At 41.9% G+C, this 19,675-nt stretch overlaps 1 pseudogene; it reads left to right on the top strand.

Annotated features, from left to right (window-relative positions):
- Positions 1 to 19,675, top strand: part of LOC134372450 (starch-binding domain-containing protein 1-like) — a 21,977-nt pseudogene extending 2,302 nt beyond the window's left edge.

Below are 19,675 nucleotides of genomic sequence, written 5' to 3'. Positions count from 1 at the left end.
CTAAACACAGTACAATAGCCACATATGAGAGGTTTTCAAAAAGTTCATGGGAAGATTTGTATTGTCTTTTAATTCTATTTTCCCATGAACCTTTTGAAATGCCCTCATATACCACATATCACTTTTTAACATCAACAACATGTTGGCAGTTTGAAATTGGCCATGGTGGTAGCATTTACACCAGGGAGTGGCCAAAAATACAAACCTTGGCTTGATTTATTAAACTTTGATTATCTAGAATTAAAAACTGATGGAGAATTGGGAAGAGTTGCCAGTAGTGTGCCAATATATTCTATTTCCACCATACTGATAAGTTGCCACAAATAGCCTCAAGAACATAGAAGATAATAAAATGTAGTGAAATGATTAGGAAGAAATAAGTTTTTATATTTGTTTTAAAAATTTTGAGGAGTAATTAACTTAAATTGCATATATTTAAAATGTATATTTGATGTTTTGATACAAGCTTACACACTTAAATCAAAAGTTTCCTGTCTTTGTAGTTTATATGTTTACTTTTCATCATATAAAAATACTGATACAGTGACATTCTGTCTTTTGTTATGGCTATTTTCAAATACATACAAAAATGAAAAAGACTTTTATGAAGCTGGATGAACCCTTCCCCAATCTTCTATCACTATCATTTTGTGGTTGCCCTTGTTTCATCTGTCCTTGTGTACTAAGTGTGTTAACTTGTTTTACTTATAACTTGAGATAATATATCATTTAATGAATAACCTCTTCAGAATCCATTTTTAAAATGTAAGGGCCCTTTCATAACCCCAGTAACTGTTAGGTTTGGTGAGACAGAAAAGAGGGAGACCCAAGCCCAGCACGGTTTCAGCCAAGAAGCTTTATTCCACCAGCGTGGAGGGGAGACTGAGTCAGATCAGCTCCCAACCCTATACAGACTAGTAGAGGTTTTATAAGGTTTGAATTAGAGGAGGGGCTTTGGGTTTAGGGGAAGGGCATTGGGTGGTGTTTTTGCATAAGAATCTGTTTTGCACAAATTCTGGATTTTCTCAGAAAGCACCTGCTTAAGAGAGGGAGGGGTAGGGTGAGGAAGCAGATAACATGGCTGTGCTTATGCTAAGCTGATTGTGAGGCCTAATAATAACTATCAAAAATTTAAAACATAATAAATATATTATGAGTGCTCAGTTTTGTCAGTTGTCTCAAAAATGTGTTTCTTAAGGCAGATTAATTGCATTCAGAATGTAAAATGTGTACTTACAGCTTTCAGTAGTGTCTCATAAGTCTTAATCCATGGGTTCCTGGGTTCCACTTCATTATTATTTTTTGAAGTTGCTGAGTCATTTGTTTATTAGAATTTGCTATATTCTAGATTTGGCTTATTGAATCTCTGATATTGTTTAACTGATAACTCTTCCCCCTATTTCCTGTATAATAGATATTGATGAAATGGGTTATTAAGGTTTGGTTCCTGCAGCATTAAATGTCTGCATTAAACCAGAATGTGATGTGCGCCATAGGCAATCTGCTAAGAAATTACCAACATAGAAAAAATTCACCCCAGTATATAGTCTAGCAGATATAACCCATTACATACTTATTTTCAAGATAAACAATAACTAGTCCTCAAGAGAACTTGACAGTACCATCTGGCTCACGTAGTTCATCCTAACTTTACCTGGTAATTGGGCTTATTGGCTTTTAAACAAACTTCTCATATTTATGATAGGAAGTAGTGTAGAGCTAGAGCTGGGGTCTGGAGCTCACAGACCCCTGGAGCCAATTCACAAACCGTTTACACGCAGGTCTATGAGCTAGGTAACTGGACAAAACGGTCCTTGGAGCCTTGGCTGAAGTAGGAATACTCTTTATTCAGCACACACAACACTATGAGCTAAGCAGTCCACAGAGAAACTCCAAAACTGAACTGCTACTGGCAAAGTCCAAAGAAAAACTGAGCAGTTGCCAGCAGAGTAAACATGCTCTTTTTAGACGCTATCTCTGCCCCCCAGCTCTGCTAACTAACTGAAGAATACACAATAGCAATTAACTAAAAAGATACATTGGTGCACATGCACATTAACTCCACCCACACACAACTTGTTTACAAAGAAATGAGAATATGCTGCTGGACCCCCAACCAGAGCTGAGCCAGGGAGCCTGACTAAATTATTCTATTTTCCCCACAATCCACCCCTTCAGGGTCCCTCGCCGTACAATCTACATGTTAAAAATCTTCCATGCTGTTCCCTTAGTGAGGATAAATGACCCTTTTATTTATACAACCTATTGTCTGTTTGATATGGCTTAAGGTTTGTCTTGTAGTTCTGTCCTTTAGTCACACATGTCCGGTTTCCAGTCATCATTGGTGTGATTTTCCATGGGAATCTTGTAGTCATACTGATGTGACGTTCAGTGCATATTCAGTAGATGATCACACCAATGTATGTATGTACCCAGTTGACTCTGTGCAGTGCCTGCAGCCAGAACACTATGGGCAAAAAGACAGAAGGGTTATTGGTACCAATAGGGGAAGTTCTCGCCCCTCTGGTAAGATACATGCCAGTTTGCCATCCTGAGAAAGGATGGTTGCAGGAATAGGTATCTTACCTGGTCTGGGGCCCCACAAGGCCATACATACAGACCAGTAACTCTCTGACTTTGGCAGTGGTCCCACAACATCCACCTGCCACTGTGTCAGGGGCACTCTCACACAAGTTATCTGCCCATCAGGGGCACCCGTCTGCTTATCAAGAGCACATCTGCCCATTAGGGGCATTTTTTCTCTTGGGTTTATATGGCACTCGGCAAGCCACTGACCACCACCCAGTCTTGCAGCCAGCATGCTGCATTCTCCAGTGTAGCCACCCAGCTAAATCAGCTGCTGGAGCTGTCTCCAGCCATCAGCTTCATCATTGCCAACTCAATATGAGGCCTCCAGTCCTCGCCTGCCCCCAAAAGACAAGCAACTTGGCCTGCTCCCTAGTCGAAATTGAACATTTCTTCCACCTCCTCAGGAGTAATCAAAAAGTCTTTTAAATCCACTGAGCAGACCTTACTACCTGTTTCTGGACGTTTGGTGAAATGTTGTTCAGGGCACAATTGCTGCCACAAAGCAAACAGGACTGCATTTGGCTGCCAGTCAGTTTTCTTGCTATCAACCCCTGCTGCAAGCAAGTCAAGCCACATCTGCTTAAGGCTAGTCTTGCTTGGTCCTTTTGGGATAAAATCCTGAGCATTTCTTGGGGGTTTGGTCTTAGCCATCTTCCGGGCCCCTTTTGCTTGTCTCCTGTCCTCTACTTCACCCAGGCTGGCTATCATGGTTGTTACCTCATGTATAGGACGACCAATGTATGGGGCCCGTATAGCCATCAGTGACCCAAAGGACGTTGATGGGGCATTTTGCAGCACTATGTCTCTCATGCTGCCGTAAAATTTTCATCGTCCAGGCCACGAGTGTTCACATTAAACATGGACTGCCGCATCCCCAGCTCTCGAATTATTTGAACTAACTCAGCATACATTTGCCATTTACTAACAATCTTGGGCAGTTCTCCAGCATTTGCCTACATGGTTCGGGCACCTGCACTCACCCATTCCATTAAGGAATGATTACCTGGTCCTTGTGCATATCTGCAGCTATTCTGCAGCCGCTTCCTTGGACGGGTGCAGGATGATGGAGGCCAATTTTTCCATCTCCTCACCAGAGCACAACACACTATCCAACCCTAGGTTCTATAATCACAACAGCCAAGCAGCTAGGGGCTCCCCTTGTTTCTGCTGGAAGTGTCTCCCCAAGTCAACTAAGTCAACCTGGGTATATGGGACATAGGTGGTAAATTGGGTCACCTGTGGATTGCCCACTGGCTGCCCTCCCGGTCCCATAGGCTGCTCGTGCTTCATTTTCTGATGCACAACAGTTCATACCTGGGGACGCACGGTCTCCCCCAACTCACCACTGGGTTTGTCATCCTCCCTGGTGTGAGAAGCAGGAGTGGCCAGTCGCTGCACGTCATCCTCCAGGACATTCATCTGTGCTTCCAACAACTCTGCTTTCCTCTTCGAATCTTCCAGTAGCTGCACATCATCCACCAGCAACTCTGGTTTCCACTTGAAATCTTGATCAACTTGCAGCAGAGTGAGCAGCAACCAGGCTTCGGTAAGCAGAAAAGTGGCCACTGGGCACCACATGCTCAAGGACAGCCACATTTCCTCCCCCTCCCAAGGGGCTTTCTGCTGTAGTGCCTGGTCTATGCTGACTTGTAATACAGTGAGCAGCAAACAGATCCCGGTCAACAGGAAAGTGGCCATGGGGCACAACATGTTCAAAAGCAGCCACATTTCCTCCTTCTCCAAGGACTTCTTGGCTCCTGTACCTGCTCAGAATCCTGCTCCGACTACACCAATTGTAGAGCTAGAGCTGGGGTCTGGAGCTCACAGACCCCTCGAGCCTGTTCACAAACCCTTCACACGCAGGTCTACGAGCTAGGTAACTGGACAAAATGGTCGTTGGAGCCGTGCCTGAAGTAGGAATAGTCTTTATTCAGCACACACAACACTATGAGCTAAGCAAGTAGTTTTGTAAATTGAAGCAAGGTGTCTTTGAGGGTTAGGCTCCTGCCCTCCCTCAGGAACTGGGAAATGAGATGCTGTCTCTCTTGATGTTTGCATTTCAAAAAGATGGCTCTCAAGATGTTTGTATTTGAAAGAAATGGCTCCCAGGTTTTTGGAGGGGAGGTAAGGCCACCTGACAAAAGGCCTATCTTGTCTTCAAAGGGATACATTCTAAAAGATGAGAAAGTTAAGTGCTCTGAGAAAAGGAAGGTGGTCCTTTTACACATTTTCAATAGGGATAATTAAGCCTCTTATTTTAAATTTGTATTTGTCTTTACAAGACACACCTGGAAACACACAGGTGACTGTTTTGCTAGCAGACAGCAACACAGCCTAGAAACACATTGCAGGTATGGGATGTGACACAAACAGGTATTTGGGGGGACCCTGTTAGACAGGTGTGTGATACTGACTAAGCACAACCTGAGGCACCTTACATACATGTCCTAGACAACAGTGTGATAGCTGTGGGATGTGCTCATCATGTCAGATGTGACAAGTTTGGGCTTTACAGGAGGGGTCAGACTTCCTCCAGCTTGTTTAAAGAATGGTTGGTCAAGGAAGGGTCTGCAGGGCACCCTGAAGTGGAAGGAGGAGGCTGAGAAGGGCCTTCAGAGGTGCCAGAGGGAAGCAGGAGCTTGCTTGGAGGGGAAACAGGACCAGAGGGAACTGGGATGCAGCAGGGAGACCCTGAGCATGTGGGGCTGTGATTGATTCCTGTACCCCGTTCCCTCTCAGAGGGTCACAACAAGAGATACCCCCTCCAACTCCACTCCAACTTCAATTTCCACCAGTGCAAGATAGGGATAAATAGTGGAGCTGCCTTAGGGGTGTAGGAGATGTAGGGCTAGGGCTTGTATAGAGTGATTGCTTTCTAAGGTCAGGGGAAAAGAGAGGTGAAGGGCCAGTGGTGGAGGAGGCTGGGATATTTATAACAGGGGCCTCTGGGGGCTGTGGGTCTCCTGCCCCTCCTACCAGGTTCTTTCCTATCTCTGATCCCCACTTCACCATTCCCAGACCCACCACAGGGTTCCAGGTAAGGGGTGGCTGCACCTCATCCTCAAGATTTTGTCCATTCTCTATTTGGAGGCTGCACCCATGACCTCCCACAGCCTGGGTGCATTGACCTCTGCCTGCAGGTGGCCACTCCAGGTCCCCTTTGTTCCCTGGTGAAAGGAATAAAATTCAGCACCAGTTAAAGGATGAGACACAAACACAAGGCAGCTCGCCAGAGAAGGTTTTTTTATTCAGTGGGCACATCTGCTTTTATAGGGTTAGAAGAGAGCTGATAGGTTTGCTGAGGACACGGGGTGTTCGGGGATTGGATGGATTGCATTGCTAAGGGGCCAGGAGCAGGGAGCCTGTGCTGATTGGCCTGCGATTCGCGCCAGCGGGAAGGAGAAGGCAGAAGAGAAGGGTAGCCAGCGCCATGATGGGGCGTGGCCAAAAGGGTTCTCATGCGACCTAATACCTGGGAGCTACCCTGGTTTTCTTGGTGTTCATTACACTTCTGGTGCAGTGCCTGGGTTCGGTTCCTGCTCTGCCACTACCCAACATCAAGACTGCTGGTTCTGGAGCCTTTTGGTGCTTTGATTTCAATGGAAGGATCACAGTGCCTTCTCTCCTGGGTCCTGATGAGAGAGGTGCGGTAGGCAGGTAGCAAGCAGCACTGAACACTGTGCCCAGCACCTAGTGAGTTGTGACCTTGGTGACCATTTACCAGAACCAGGGAAGTCTTCAGGAAGGTGCAAAAGAGAAATGGGGCTTCTCTGAACTTCCTGATCCTATGCCTTCCACTTGCCACTTGAACCAAGCCTTAAAAAGAAGCATGGGCTGCAGAGTCCAGAGACTTCAGTGTAGATTCCTGGAGGGCTCCTTTCCAGGGAACAAACACCCATGTAACACTTGGCCCCAAACAGCAAAAATTTGATTAAAAACAGTTTTTCTATTTTTATCTCCCTTTTCAACTGAAGACCAAATGGAGAAAGCCACGTATGCTCCCTTAACCAATCACAGAGTGGGACCCACTTCTAGTTAGCCTGTCTTCAGCTTCCTCATACCCACAGACTTCAAACAGGCATAACAGAGGCCTCTCTTTTTTTTTTTCCAGTATAAAGAATTCCTACTCTTCTGCCTGCCTTTGAAGTCTGCCAAAACAAGTAATGGTGGCCGAACCCCCCCCCCCCCTTTTTTTTTTTTTACCAAGCTCTGAATAAATACTTTTGCATTTCTCATTTGGTTGGTCTTCACAGTTAATCATGGAGGTCACACCAAGATCTGGTCCGCACTATCTGTTGCAGTGGATTCCAGCCTTAACCAGGTGCTGTATCCACAGAGGACCCTTGTTCTTTGCTTTTAGGGCTTTTCTAGTCTATCTTGTCTAGACATGTTACATTAGCACTAGGATTGAACTCCATTTTCTATGTGTTGAATTCCTGATCTATTTATTCTCAGTTTGGCACTCAGTTTCTGTAATTGGTTCCCATTTGTTTGGCATCCTTGGTGGGATCAGGCAATTGCTTCTTATCTCGTTTTGCCATCTTTTGTGTTACTGTTTTGTGATGTGTTGTCTAAAAGTGTTGCAAGTTATAAGAAGGAGGATCAGGGCTGGCTAGTTAGCTCGGTTGGTTAGAGCGTGGTGGTGATAACACGGAGGTCCAGGTTTTGATCCCTGTACCAGCCAGCCACCACCAAAAACAAAAACAAACAAACAAAAAAGGAGTCTCAGGGTATAATGCAGGCATAGGTCCTGTAAGCCATTCACACATTCAAGCGTAAGCCATTCACACATTCAAGCCGGCCTCAGATGGTGAGTTTGTGGTTCTCACTGGACCCACAACCACTTGGACAAACTTTGCTGTGGGTCACCAATAAAACTGGATGGGGTTCTCCAAATTTGATTTTGTATCCTCAGGAGACGTAGAAGGAGGGGGAAGTTGGGCTTTGACTCAGAGAAAATGTTCTCACTATTTTTCCACCTGCCAAGAGGTACTGATTGTTGTATCTGTGTTTGTAAGTGGTTGTAGGAGGATGAGCTAAAAGTATAATGCCCACCAAACTGAGAAGGTATCTTGAGACTGAAAAATGAAGCAGGCAATTCCATGTGGTAAAGCAGAGAATTGTATTAAAGGGTAACTTACATACAGGATGATGGATCAGGTTGGCGATGACCCAAAAGCATATGCAAGGTTTCTCCACACCACCTCCTGGCTGAGCCCAAGTTTATATAGGCAGTTCACACAAAGCAATGGAAAATGCTACAAGGAAGTTACTAAAAACAATCTGATGTTGCTAATGCTAAATGTCTTATTCATTAAGTTCCTTTATTATAGTAAGCAAGCTGTTTCTATCTGTTGTTCTAACTACCTTGCCCCTAATTATTGTAATACTTTTGAGGGCAAGGTTCACACAAAGAACATAGCAAGCAGTAACGGCTCAAGATGGAGTCAGTTATGCTCACAGTCTCACTCCACCCACTAACATCTTAATAGCTTTTACAATCTTATATGTTATTCTTCCACAAAGACTCTAGAGCCAGATATTGGGGCCTGAGACAGGGAGCACAAGGATTACATTTCCACTTACCATCACCAGTGCTCATGGGGTCATTTAAGTCTAAATCTCTAGCAGGAATAACTACTGCTTTTTATATGTACTCATTATAATCAGAATTCTTGCAACTATCTTTCTAAATGTCATAACTTTACCAAGGATGATGTGGGCCCAAGTGGCAACTCTGGGGAATGTTTGATTTGAACAAAATTATTCACTTGGGAGGTGCCTTAGAAGAGAAGGAGAATAAGGTATCACAAGCCCAGTGGGCAGCATTTTTTTGTTGTTTGTTTTGGAGTATGTAGAGGCCTCCAAGTAAAATTCTGAATTAAAAATTGTTTTTAAAAAGGATTCATCAGCCAAAGCTTGAGCAATTTGAAAAGCTTAAGCAAGAGCAAACTAGACTTATTTCCTAGTAAAGCCTTCTTCTCCTTTTCCTCCAGTTGCCTGTCTGTATCCAAGTCTTCCTCTTTCCTCTTATTTTTCTGATCTTTCCTTCCACACCTCCTTCCTCTTTCTTCTTTTGTCCAGACTCCTTACCTTTTCCCAACAACTCTCCTAAAACCAGTTACCTCTGAGTACCTATTCTTTCCATGAGCCAGGTAGGCAGGCAACTGTAGAATTTAAACCTTGGATCTGGTCTGAATTAAGAAGTATAACTAAAGATATTTCTCTAAATCAAAATAATACCAGTAAATATTTATAGAAGAATTTAGAATTATTTTTGGTGCATATGTCCCCGAGTTCCCTGACCTGTATCAAATTGTACACATTTAGAATCAGAACCTCAGCTACTAAATCCTGGATTGCAAAAATCTTATTAGACCTACTGGATTCCTCTTCCCACAGTAAATCTGAGCATTAAAAAACAAACAAAAAGCCAGAAAAGAAGGCCTAAATCTCCTAAAAATCATACTAAAACATTTCCAATAAAAATTGACTGAACCATAATTCAGTCTTGCAAAAGAAAAAAGAAAAAAAGGAGAGAGAGAGAGAGAGATGAAATTATAGGAGGTTTTCAGGATAGACTAGAAATACCTTTTGGCAATATTAGCGAGTTAGTTAAAGAAGGTGTTGATGTAAGAGCATCTTCTTTATCTTATTTTGTCAAAGGTGTTAAACCTGAAATTGGAGATCTATTAATGGGAAATAGCCTCTTTAGCTGAACTTCAGCACCTGACAAAATGTTTAGAACAAAAACCAAGCAGGACCCACCCAAAAGTAAACTTGTGGCCCTGCAAATCAAACAGCTACATGGCCCATATCCCAACCAACAACCTGTTGCCAATGACACTTGTAGATATTGTAAACAGAAGGAATACTGAAAGATTGTCCCCTCTTATGAAAGAAGAACCACGACCAAGAAAAATTCCTCAATTCAGTTCAATGTGGGTACTCTGAAGAAGAAAAAGCACCTAATATATTGCCTTATACTTAAATATTCAAGGTGCATTAACTATGAATAGAGATGGTGACCCTTATTAATTCATGGTAGATACATGGCATTCAACCCTGCCAACTTTGCTTGACCTCTTCCTTGGAGTAAACATACCAAACAGGCAGTGGGTATTTCAAATGACCCACAGATTTTCCCTGTTTCCCAGCCCTGAATTGTAACTCTTGGGCCCTAGACCAAAAATATTTTTTCCTGTTCTGTGATATCTTCCCTATAAATTTAACAGTTAGAGACTTTGAAAATGAAATTGTGATTAAGTGCACACCAGAAGGACTATTTTTTGAGGTTCCAGAGAATTTTTCTATTCTTAAGCAAGCTGTGTTTGCTCTGAATATACCTCAGCCTCCTCCACTATTACAAAGTTTGAGGCCCACATAAAAAGTAAAATAAAATGGAAGACAAAGGAAATGCTCTAGAAAATTATGCCCAACAGGGCTGGCTGGTTAATTTGGTTAGAGTGAGGCGTTGATACTATCAAGGCCAAGGGTTCAGATCCGTGTGCCACCAGCTGCAAAAAAAAAAAAAAAAGAAAAAAAATATGAAAAACAAGACACCATAACAAATATTACGATCATATCTAAACCCTCAAAATATGAATTTCTAAAGATATTCAAAAAGGCCATTTAAAAATATTAATAAAGGACTGTTGATTATTGTGGTTATTTCATATTCTTTTGTTTTTGTTTTTTTAAGAAATGGTTATTATTTATAACTTATTTTCATTTATGAAGATCTAAATATCCCTAATGAAATATGAACAAACCCATTACAAAATTTAACAATCAACCTATAACAAATAATTCCATAGGATGCAAGGATTGTTCCAAATCAAGATGTCGAAGCCAGGTACTCATCTTCATTAAAGTCAGAAACGAGATTACAATGGTTATCAAAATTTCAGTTGTTCAAATATTTTATCATGTAGTCAATATGATGGGAAATTAAAAATAAAGCAAAATGTTTGTAAAAAATTCTTATTTTTCAAATCTGGTTATACAATTTGTTAAATTCAATTAACTGAATTACAATTAATACTAACATAAAAACAATATTCTTTTCAGATAGAAACACTAGGTATAAAATATATAAATTTTTTTTTGGTTATGAACATTCATGGGGTACAAAGCTGACTGTCACCAAGGTGTGCCCAAGATGTGGTGGCCAGATCCATATGGGCAGCATACCCATTACCACAAATTGTGATTATACCCCATGTCCCCCACCTAATTAATCCCTGACCTTCCATCCCATCCCCTTTCCCCCCACTGCACTTTGTATCCCTAGGTATGTTCTCTCCCTCTGCAAGTCCAATGCAACACTGTGGTCTTTCTTTCCTTCCTTCTTTCTCTTTTAGCTCCCACTTGTGAATGAGTACAGGTATAAAAAATATTGCACTGTAGTTTTAGCATATCAATTTAAACTTAATTTTTAAATTTCAAGGAATGTAAATTAAAAACATGGGGAACCTGAAAAAAGTGCTATTTTAGAATAAAGAATTTTGAATAAAGGAAGAGATATGCCATATTAATGGATATGAATCTCATTATTGCAAATAAGTCAATGTTTTCCAAATTATTCTCTATATTAAATGAAATTTTAATTAATCCCTAAAGAAAATTTAAAAGAATAACACACTGTTTCTGAAATTTACAGAGGCTAGAATCCAAAGTTTAACAAGAGAAATTGAAGAAAACATTTGCACATTATATATATGATAAGGGATTAATATTCAGAGTATAAAAAGTTAACAACTTTTTATAAAGAGTGACAACTAACTCAACAGCAAAAAAAAAACAAAAAAACCCGATTTAAAAGTGCACAAAAAAATAGATTTTCTCCAAAGAAGACATACAAGCATATGAAGAGACGCTCAACAGCACTAATTAGAGAAATGCAAATCAAAATGACATTGAGGGCTGGCTGGTTAGCTCAGTAGGTCAGAGCACGGTGCTGATAATACCAAGGTTTGGGTTCAATCCCTGTACCAGCCAGCAAAAAAAAAAAAAAAAAAAAAAAATTACAATGAGATGTCACCCCACACCCATTAGAATGGCTACTAGCCAGAAGAAACAACACAGAAAAAAACAAAACCTAAAAATAACAAATGCTAGTGAGGATGTGAAGAAATTCAAATCTTTATACACTCTTTGTGGGAATGTAAAATGGTGCAGCCACTGTGGAACACAGAATAAAGGTCCTCAACAAAATTAAAAATGGAATTCCCATATGACCCAGCAGAGATACATTTGTACACCCATTTTCATTGCAGCATTATTCACAATAGTCAAAGACGGAAGCAATTCAAATGTCCATTAGCAGATGAATGGTTAAACACAGTGTAGTATATATATATATATATATATATATATATATATATATATATATATATATATATATATATATATATATATATATATATACACAATGGAATATTATTCATCCTTAGAAAGGACAGAAATTTTGAAATATACTTCAATATGGGTGAACCTTGAGGACATTATGCTAAGTGAAATAAGCCAGTCACAAATACTGCATAATTCCACCTATATGAGGTATCTAGAGTAGTGAAATCGCATAGAAACAGTAACTAGAATGATAGTTGCCAGGGAATGGGGGAGGGGGAAATGGGGAGTTGTTTAATAGATACAGAGTTTTGGTTTTGCAATAAAAAAGTTCTGAAGATTGGGTGCAGAACAACGTGAATATACTTCGCACTACTGAACTGTACACTTAAAAATGGTTAACATGACAATTTTTTTGCTATGTGCATTCTACCACAATTTCAAAAAAAAAAAAAAAAGGGAATTTGGGTTAATAAATGAGGAGTGCTTGCTCTGTTGTATCAATATATAGCTACAATAATGATAGCCAACTAGTGGTGATGCAGGTTTAGGCACACAGGTTAATGGTATAGAATTGAGGGTCACAGATGATGACCTTGTATTTCTATCTTTAGGAAAAGAGTTAGAAAAGTGTTAGACCATAGTATAACGTGGTAAGTTTTGGTGGTTTGAGGTTCATTTAGTGACAGCAATGACTGATATGAGAGCTGTTGATACCCTTGACCCTAACAGTGGCAGCAGGAATAGAGAAAGGCAAACACTTGCATATATTTTTCTAAAGTGGGGTAGACATAACTCTCCACACCACAGGTGATGTTGGTGCACTCCTGCACATGCCAAATAAATTGAGGTATCTATGCCAACCTAGATGTTTTGTTTTTTTAGTGAAAAAAAAAAAAAAAAAAAACAAGAGTGAGGCTATGTATCTACCTTGTTTCAAACTAGCTGAACTGTCAAGAGAGAATGCCATTGTCCTATAGGTTTCAGGTCTTTCTTTCTTTTTCTCCTTCCTTCCTTCCTTCCTTCCTTCCTTCCTTTTTTGGAAGTAGTATAAGTTTTGACTCTTAGTCAAGTTTCCTTCAAATTCTCTAATTTCTAAATTGATGATCACGTTACACTTCTACTATTCGTGAAACAATTAAATTACCTGATATCAACAGTGCATTCATTCCTTCCCTGTAATCCAGCCACTCAGACAAAAAATATATAATTTAAAAGTTCTCCAAAAGCACAGAAATTTTTGAGCAGGATGGATGAAAAGAGTAAAGGTAGTTCAAGGCGTTGTGAGGTTGTCACACAGGAAAGGAACCAAACACTTAATTAGGAATTTTAACAGTATTTATTAGCCGGCCGGCGACTGCCTCCCCTAGGTATTTTGGGAGAACAGCCCCAAGCTTTGGTCTTGTGGAGTTTTAAAAGGTAAAAACAGCATCCCGTTGGCACACAGGTTTGTGCAGGTGCACAAAGCAAGCTAGGTAGCTAGGTTACAGAAGCCAAAAAGTGAGCCGTTAGAGCAACCAAGCATACAAATTTTCATTGTGTATGGTTTCTGTTTCTATGCAACAGTTCCTGTTTTCAATGGTTTCTTACATAGGGGGTGGTTTAGAGAAGGTCAATGGTTTCTCACACAGAAGGGGTTTAGCCTGTGTCTTCTTTAGTATTGTTCAGGATCCTCTTTTACAAAGGGACTTTAGATGAATGCCTAAATTAGAAAAAACACGTTAGGAAAACATCTGAATTTTATCCTTTTTTTTTGGCAGCTGGCTGATATGGTGTTATAACGTTGTGCTCCAACCAACTGAGCAACCAGCCAGCTCCTGAATTTTGAAACTGACAAAATTGCTTAGTACTCTTGATATCTGAAAGAAAATTCAGTCCTTATTTTCTTAATTTAAGAGGGGAGGGAAGATTATTTCCTCTTTAGCAGGTTAGAGATTATTTTCTTATAAAGACACTATTTCAACTTCATAAGTATGTCCTGTTCTCCCATATAGAGAGACTTAACCATATTCCAGATAATGTCATGAGATTTAGCCTGTGCCTGAATTGGAAGCTTCCCACATACTGCGCTATCTATCATTGCCTGCTAGTATGCACTATAATGTCCATGGCTCTGCAGTGTGAAGGGACAACATAAGGTTTTCAGGAGAAAGATGGAATGACAGATAAAAGACAAAAATACAATGTGTAATTGCATTATAAAGATTAGGTTTCACAACTATATTAAAGCTTTTACAACCCCGTCCTTGAGGATTCCACTATGAGAAACAAAGAGAGGGAATGAAAAGCAATTCATCAGAAGAGTGGGGTGAGTGGGGGGGGGGTAGCTATAAAGAGAAATTAAAATTTAGATTCAAGAAAATCCAGATTCTGAGACAGATGGCAGAGTATAAGTCTTCAACAATAGAAAGAAAGATTGATATAATTGCAGACCAGATATTGAAGAGAAGAACTTTTTCTAACACAATTGAAATGAGATGAACTTCAAAGGTAAATCGTCAAAAATTAATTCTAATAAAGGTATATTTTCCTAAGCTAAAAATACTGTCTCTGAGCCCCAATGTCAAGCGGGTGGATAGGAGCAGTGTCTGGAAGTAGATTGAATTCACAAAGAGATACTTTCAGAACCAGCAGTTACAGGAGTGCCCTCGCCCTGCTCTGCTGCACGTGGAGGTATTCCCGTCTGCATGCCAGTTTGTGCTGGGGCTCTAAGCCTGGCACTCTCTCTCTCATGTTACTTTCCCCTCAGGAGAACATTTGAGGTTCCATTGCTGGACAGAACAGATGGCAGGGCTATGCATTTGGGGTCTGAGTGTATAAGGGGGTATTCAAAAAGCTCATGGAAAGATATGTATTATCTTTTAATTCTACTTTTCCACAAACAGTTTGAAGTACGCTTATGTGATGAGGACCGCCCGCCTCCTCATCTTGCCTCTAGCATCCCAGGCTTACGTCCTAAAACTCTTCTTAGATTTAGAGTACATCATGAATAACAAGGAGTCAATTATGAGCTTTCTTCATTTGGATTTCAACTGATAATTATTTTCAGGGTTCTGACTATTGTGAAGAGCTAAGCAGTAGCAACTTTTCTGCTAATACCCCACAGTCTAAAGGAGGAAGATGCAGATTGTACCTAAAACCTTTTCTCAAGTGACTAACTTTACGAACCTATTTTTCACATCAACTCTCATGCAGAGTCCAAAGAGAAGGAAGAGCCATTCACACTCTTTATGTACATTCCAGGTCCCTATGCATGGACATTTCCTCTTTTAATTATGTAAGGGCTTTTGATGCAAAGTATGAAAATCCCTATTTTTTGATGGAAGGTTTTATCTCATTTAACTAGTTAAAGCACTTTGAAAATTAGGTATGTAAATATCCATTTTGTGCATATGATTTTAAGGCTATTAACTTTTAATCAAGAGAAGGGGGAAGAGAATAAGGTAATGAAGAGTAGAAGAAATAGGAGGATTCAGACTTAAAAACGGACGGTATCAAGGAGAATCTCTGGCAGTTTGCGGAAGGAATTTGTACTGTGCAGGACAGGGTAGTCACAGTATATTCTACCCCTACTAGGAACTAGCCTCCCATTTTATGTGAAATCTTTTTTAGGGTTTCACTTCTAAAACCAGCAATAGTTGCTTTCCCCTACCTCATCTATTCCTCAGGTTTCTGATTACCCCGTGTCTTGGTATAAAAGGAAACAATCACGTTGTGCTGTATGATACTGTGATGGTGAGTGCTGTGGTGATAGGCTGAGTCTGTCTTGTGATTGGAATAAGCCACTGAGCCCTGAATTACAGGTTTATTGTTCCCTGGTCCCCTTTCCTACCAGACCAGTGACTTTCAAATCAACTGTAGATGTATGACAGCATCTACATGGGGGACTGAGAATAACTTTTAAGCACTTTTGCTGCAATTACCTGTCAGTAAAAACAAGTGCAAATTACATCAACATACCCAAAGAAGCTATCTGGCGTAATTGTGAGAGAAACTTTTCTGTGAGCCCTTGCAGTACCCATGATATCACAGGGAGGGATGCAGAAGGTACCGAAGTTCAATGATTAAGAAAGTGGAAGCCAGTTGCATGGCTTTTTTTGAATTTTTGTGGCTAACCCAAGGGCCTCTCCCCAACACCTAATTCCCTGGGAGTCTTCATAACTCTGAGGAACACCAGTAGTAAGGGACACGAAGGAGGGGTTTCCATGGATCTTTTGTGTCTACTTTCTTTCAGGCAACATTTTTTATAAGAGTCATTCATGTTTTGTGTATAGCTTCAGTTCATTTATTTTTCTGCTATAGAGAAGCCCATTGCATGCATATAAAAGAATTTATATGGACAGTTGATGGGTAGTTTCCTATTTGGAGCAATTATGAACAAGGCTGCTCTGAACTTTCTTGTGAATGTATCCTGGTGCACACATGCATGCCTTTTTAAGGTACAGATTAAAGAATAGAATTGCTGTGTATTGACATATGTCTTTCTCACCATAATGGCAAACTGTTTTCCAAAATGTTTACAACAGTTTACACTCTCAGTAGCAATGTCTGAGGGTTTCCATTAACCTATATCCAGTTAACTCTCCATAATACCAAAATTTACAATTACTGCCAATTTTTTTGGTATGTGTAAATTTATCTCATTCCGGTTTAATACGCATTTTCATGAATGATGAAGTTGGGTAACTTTCTTATAATTTTTGGCCATTCGAAATATTTATTTTTGTTAAATGATCTATCAAATATCTGATCATTTTTCTCTAGGATTGTTTGCCTTAATGATTTATAGAATGTGTGTGTGTTCCAGATAACAGTATTTTTTCAATTGCTTATTTAATAAATGTTTTCTCTAAATCTGTAGGTGTTTTTTTTTTTTTTACATGAAGAAAAGTTGCAATTTCTTTTTTTGGGCTAACATTGGCATTTAAAAAATGTTTTAGTTTGAGATAATTTCAGGCTTATAGAACAACTGCAAAATTAGACACTTGTGCAAAGACTTGAAGGGGATGCGGGAAAGAAGATATCTGTGTGGCATGGATGACTCTAGGCAAAGAAGCCGGTGTGGCTGGAGTCCTGGAGATGGAGATGAGCTCAGAGAGGTCACGGGGGACAGATCCTGCAGGGTCTTAAAAGTTTATGCTATGAGATCTAGAGTAATTGGAGGCAGAGGACTGACATGGTTGGAGTTAGTTTTAACAGGATCACTCACTGCTGGTTTGAAAGCAGGGACTTGTTTTGTTGTTTTGTTTTGTTTTGCAGCAATGGGAAGGTTATGGTTGCCACTTCCTGAGATGAGGAAAGCTAGGAGGAGGAGTGGAGTGGTGAGGGGATGTAGCAGGTTTGGGGAGGAAGATGGGGAGATTGGTCAGATCTGGTTGAGTTGGGTTTGAGATTATTAAGCACCCAGGAGGAGATGCCCAGAAGGCAGTCTCTCCCGTTACCCCTCCCTTATGATTGCAGGAGTTGAGACCTGAACCAAGGTGTAACCCAGCCCTCCAGTAACTCCACTGGCTGAGTCTTGCACCCCTTCAGGGCTGCTGTGCACTCCAAGCAAGGGGCACATTTGAATTATTTGTTCTACCAGAGGGAGCCATTTTAGTAATTACTCCAAGGCAGGTATTTGCCAGCTGTGGCCGCTAGCAGTTGGATGAGGTAGTGTGTAGTTCAAGGTAAAGGCTTGAGCTGCAGGTATAAACGTGGGGATCACTGGCTCGAACTTGGGGTGTAAAGCCATCAGATCATCAGAGGAGTGAATTTAGGAATGTGTCTAGTTCTTAGCTCACAGGGTTGTTGTTTTGTAAGGATCGAATTAAATACACAAAACACCTGGAATACAGAAGGTGCATAATAAAGGGTTGTCATTTTTATTAATAAACTTCTCTGTAGAAAGTCCTTCCTGGACAACATCCAGTTCAGACGGGCGCGCATTTTGCAGCAACCACACACCCTGAAATGAGATCGAAGAAGAAGCAACAACTAGAAATGGTGGCAACGACTGGCATTGTACGCGGATGCGTCCTTTGAACAACCCTGTCATTTTACAGTCGGGAAGGCGGAGGCTCGGGGAGGCTAAGCGCGGCTAACTGGTGGCAGAGCGGAGCTTCTTCTAGGGCTCCGAGTTTTCCGGCACCCCGCCCGCTGTCCTCCCCGCCAACTCCACCGCACCCGAGCGTGCTACCTCTCCAGCCCCAGCCGAGGCCAGCGCACCGGAGCCTCTCCCACCTCTGTGTTCCTGGAAACTCTAGGCTTCTAGCCGGTAGCGCTGCGGCCGAGTGGCAGGGGGAGGAGGCGCCGAGGTGCCCAGCGCAGACCGGAGGGTTTCGCGGGCAGCTGGCGCGAGAAGAAAGGGCGGTAGGACAGGACCGGGTTGCGCGGGTTAGTTGTGTGCACTTGGGTTCGCGCCCTTCGCCGCGGGCGACTGGCAGGGCAGGTGACAGAAAGCGTTGACAGCCGAGCGCTCTAGTCTCCGCCCAGCCAGAGCCTGGGGCCGCTGCTCCAGGGCGGGGAGTGGGGCGGGGCTGGGAAAGTTGAGTATTAGCCGAGGAGGGTCTACACTGGGGGGCCTGCCACAGAGACCGTAACAGGCTGGGGCAAGCCGGGTAGGCGTGGCTCTGTCTGCGTGACCCGAGCCTCCTCCCGGGTCTCCGTCGTCTCCCGCGGCCGCTGTCTGTCAGCCATCGGCGCCGTCTGGTCTGCCCTGCTGGTCGGAGCGAGTCTGTCCGGAGCGCTTTTTGTTTGGCTGCAGCGGGGCTGCCCTGGGGACACGGGGAAGGACGCCGCTCTTGGGGAGGCTGCGGCTCTGGAAGGCGATCAGGGCGGCAGCGGCGGGCTGAGCTCTGAACCTTCCAAGCGGGAGCTGATCACCAAACCAGAGCATCTTCGAGAAAACAACAGACATTTGATTTCTGGGACCGAAGACCTAGGTAACCCTCAGGAAGCAGCATGGATACTACAGAATCTTTCCGGAGTAGACTGAAAATTCAAGACCGCATGTTCCTTCTGGACAATTTCCAGCCACAGAAGTTCTAGCTACCTCTGAGATTGGTAACTCTAAGGGTTACTCTGAAGTTTCAACAAATTAAAGACTTGAATCTCCTATAGCAGAATGGGGATTCCAAAAAAGGAAAAGAGACACCTGCCAAAGCTGCCACATGTTTTGCAGAGAAATTGCATTCTAGCAACCTGTTCTTGGACAGAGCTAAAGAAGAAGTGAGCCTTGCCCAACTGGACAGTCAGGACCCAGCTGACAACAAGGACTGGGATATGGTACCTAGGTACTCATCTTTGGAAGTGGTGTTGGTTTGGTGGCAGTCTTGAGGCTCCAGTGTTAAGCCTAAACCAGGGAAGGGACTCTGGCAGAAGCACTCTTGTGAAAGCAAGAGGTCAGGAAATGGATGTGAAAACAGAAAGGGTAGTAAGTAGCAGTGTCTTCAGAGTCTCAGCAGATTAGTGTCAGGTTCCAGGTTCATTATATCACAAGCACTCATGTGCAATGCATTGCAGTAACTGTAGACCATGAGAGAGTCTTGGGAGATGGAACACTTACATCCCACTCCACTATAGCAAGGATGGATTCTGGTCTCATTCTGTCTTCCTGCCAGCAGATACAGTGGTGAAGTGGAAATTTGTGTTGGTAGAGAATGGGAAAGTTACTGTCTGGGAAGAATGCAGCAAGAGTTTCTGAGAGTCTGGCCATGAGAATAAAGTGGTTCACAAGTGGTGGGGAATTCACTGA

The sequence above is a fragment of the Cynocephalus volans genome, chromosome 3 (assembly GCF_027409185.1).
Source record: "Cynocephalus volans isolate mCynVol1 chromosome 3, mCynVol1.pri, whole genome shotgun sequence".
In the NCBI taxonomy this organism is placed as follows: Eukaryota; Metazoa; Chordata; class Mammalia; order Dermoptera; family Cynocephalidae; genus Cynocephalus; species Cynocephalus volans.
This window is presented reverse-complemented; position numbering and strand designations above follow the sequence as displayed.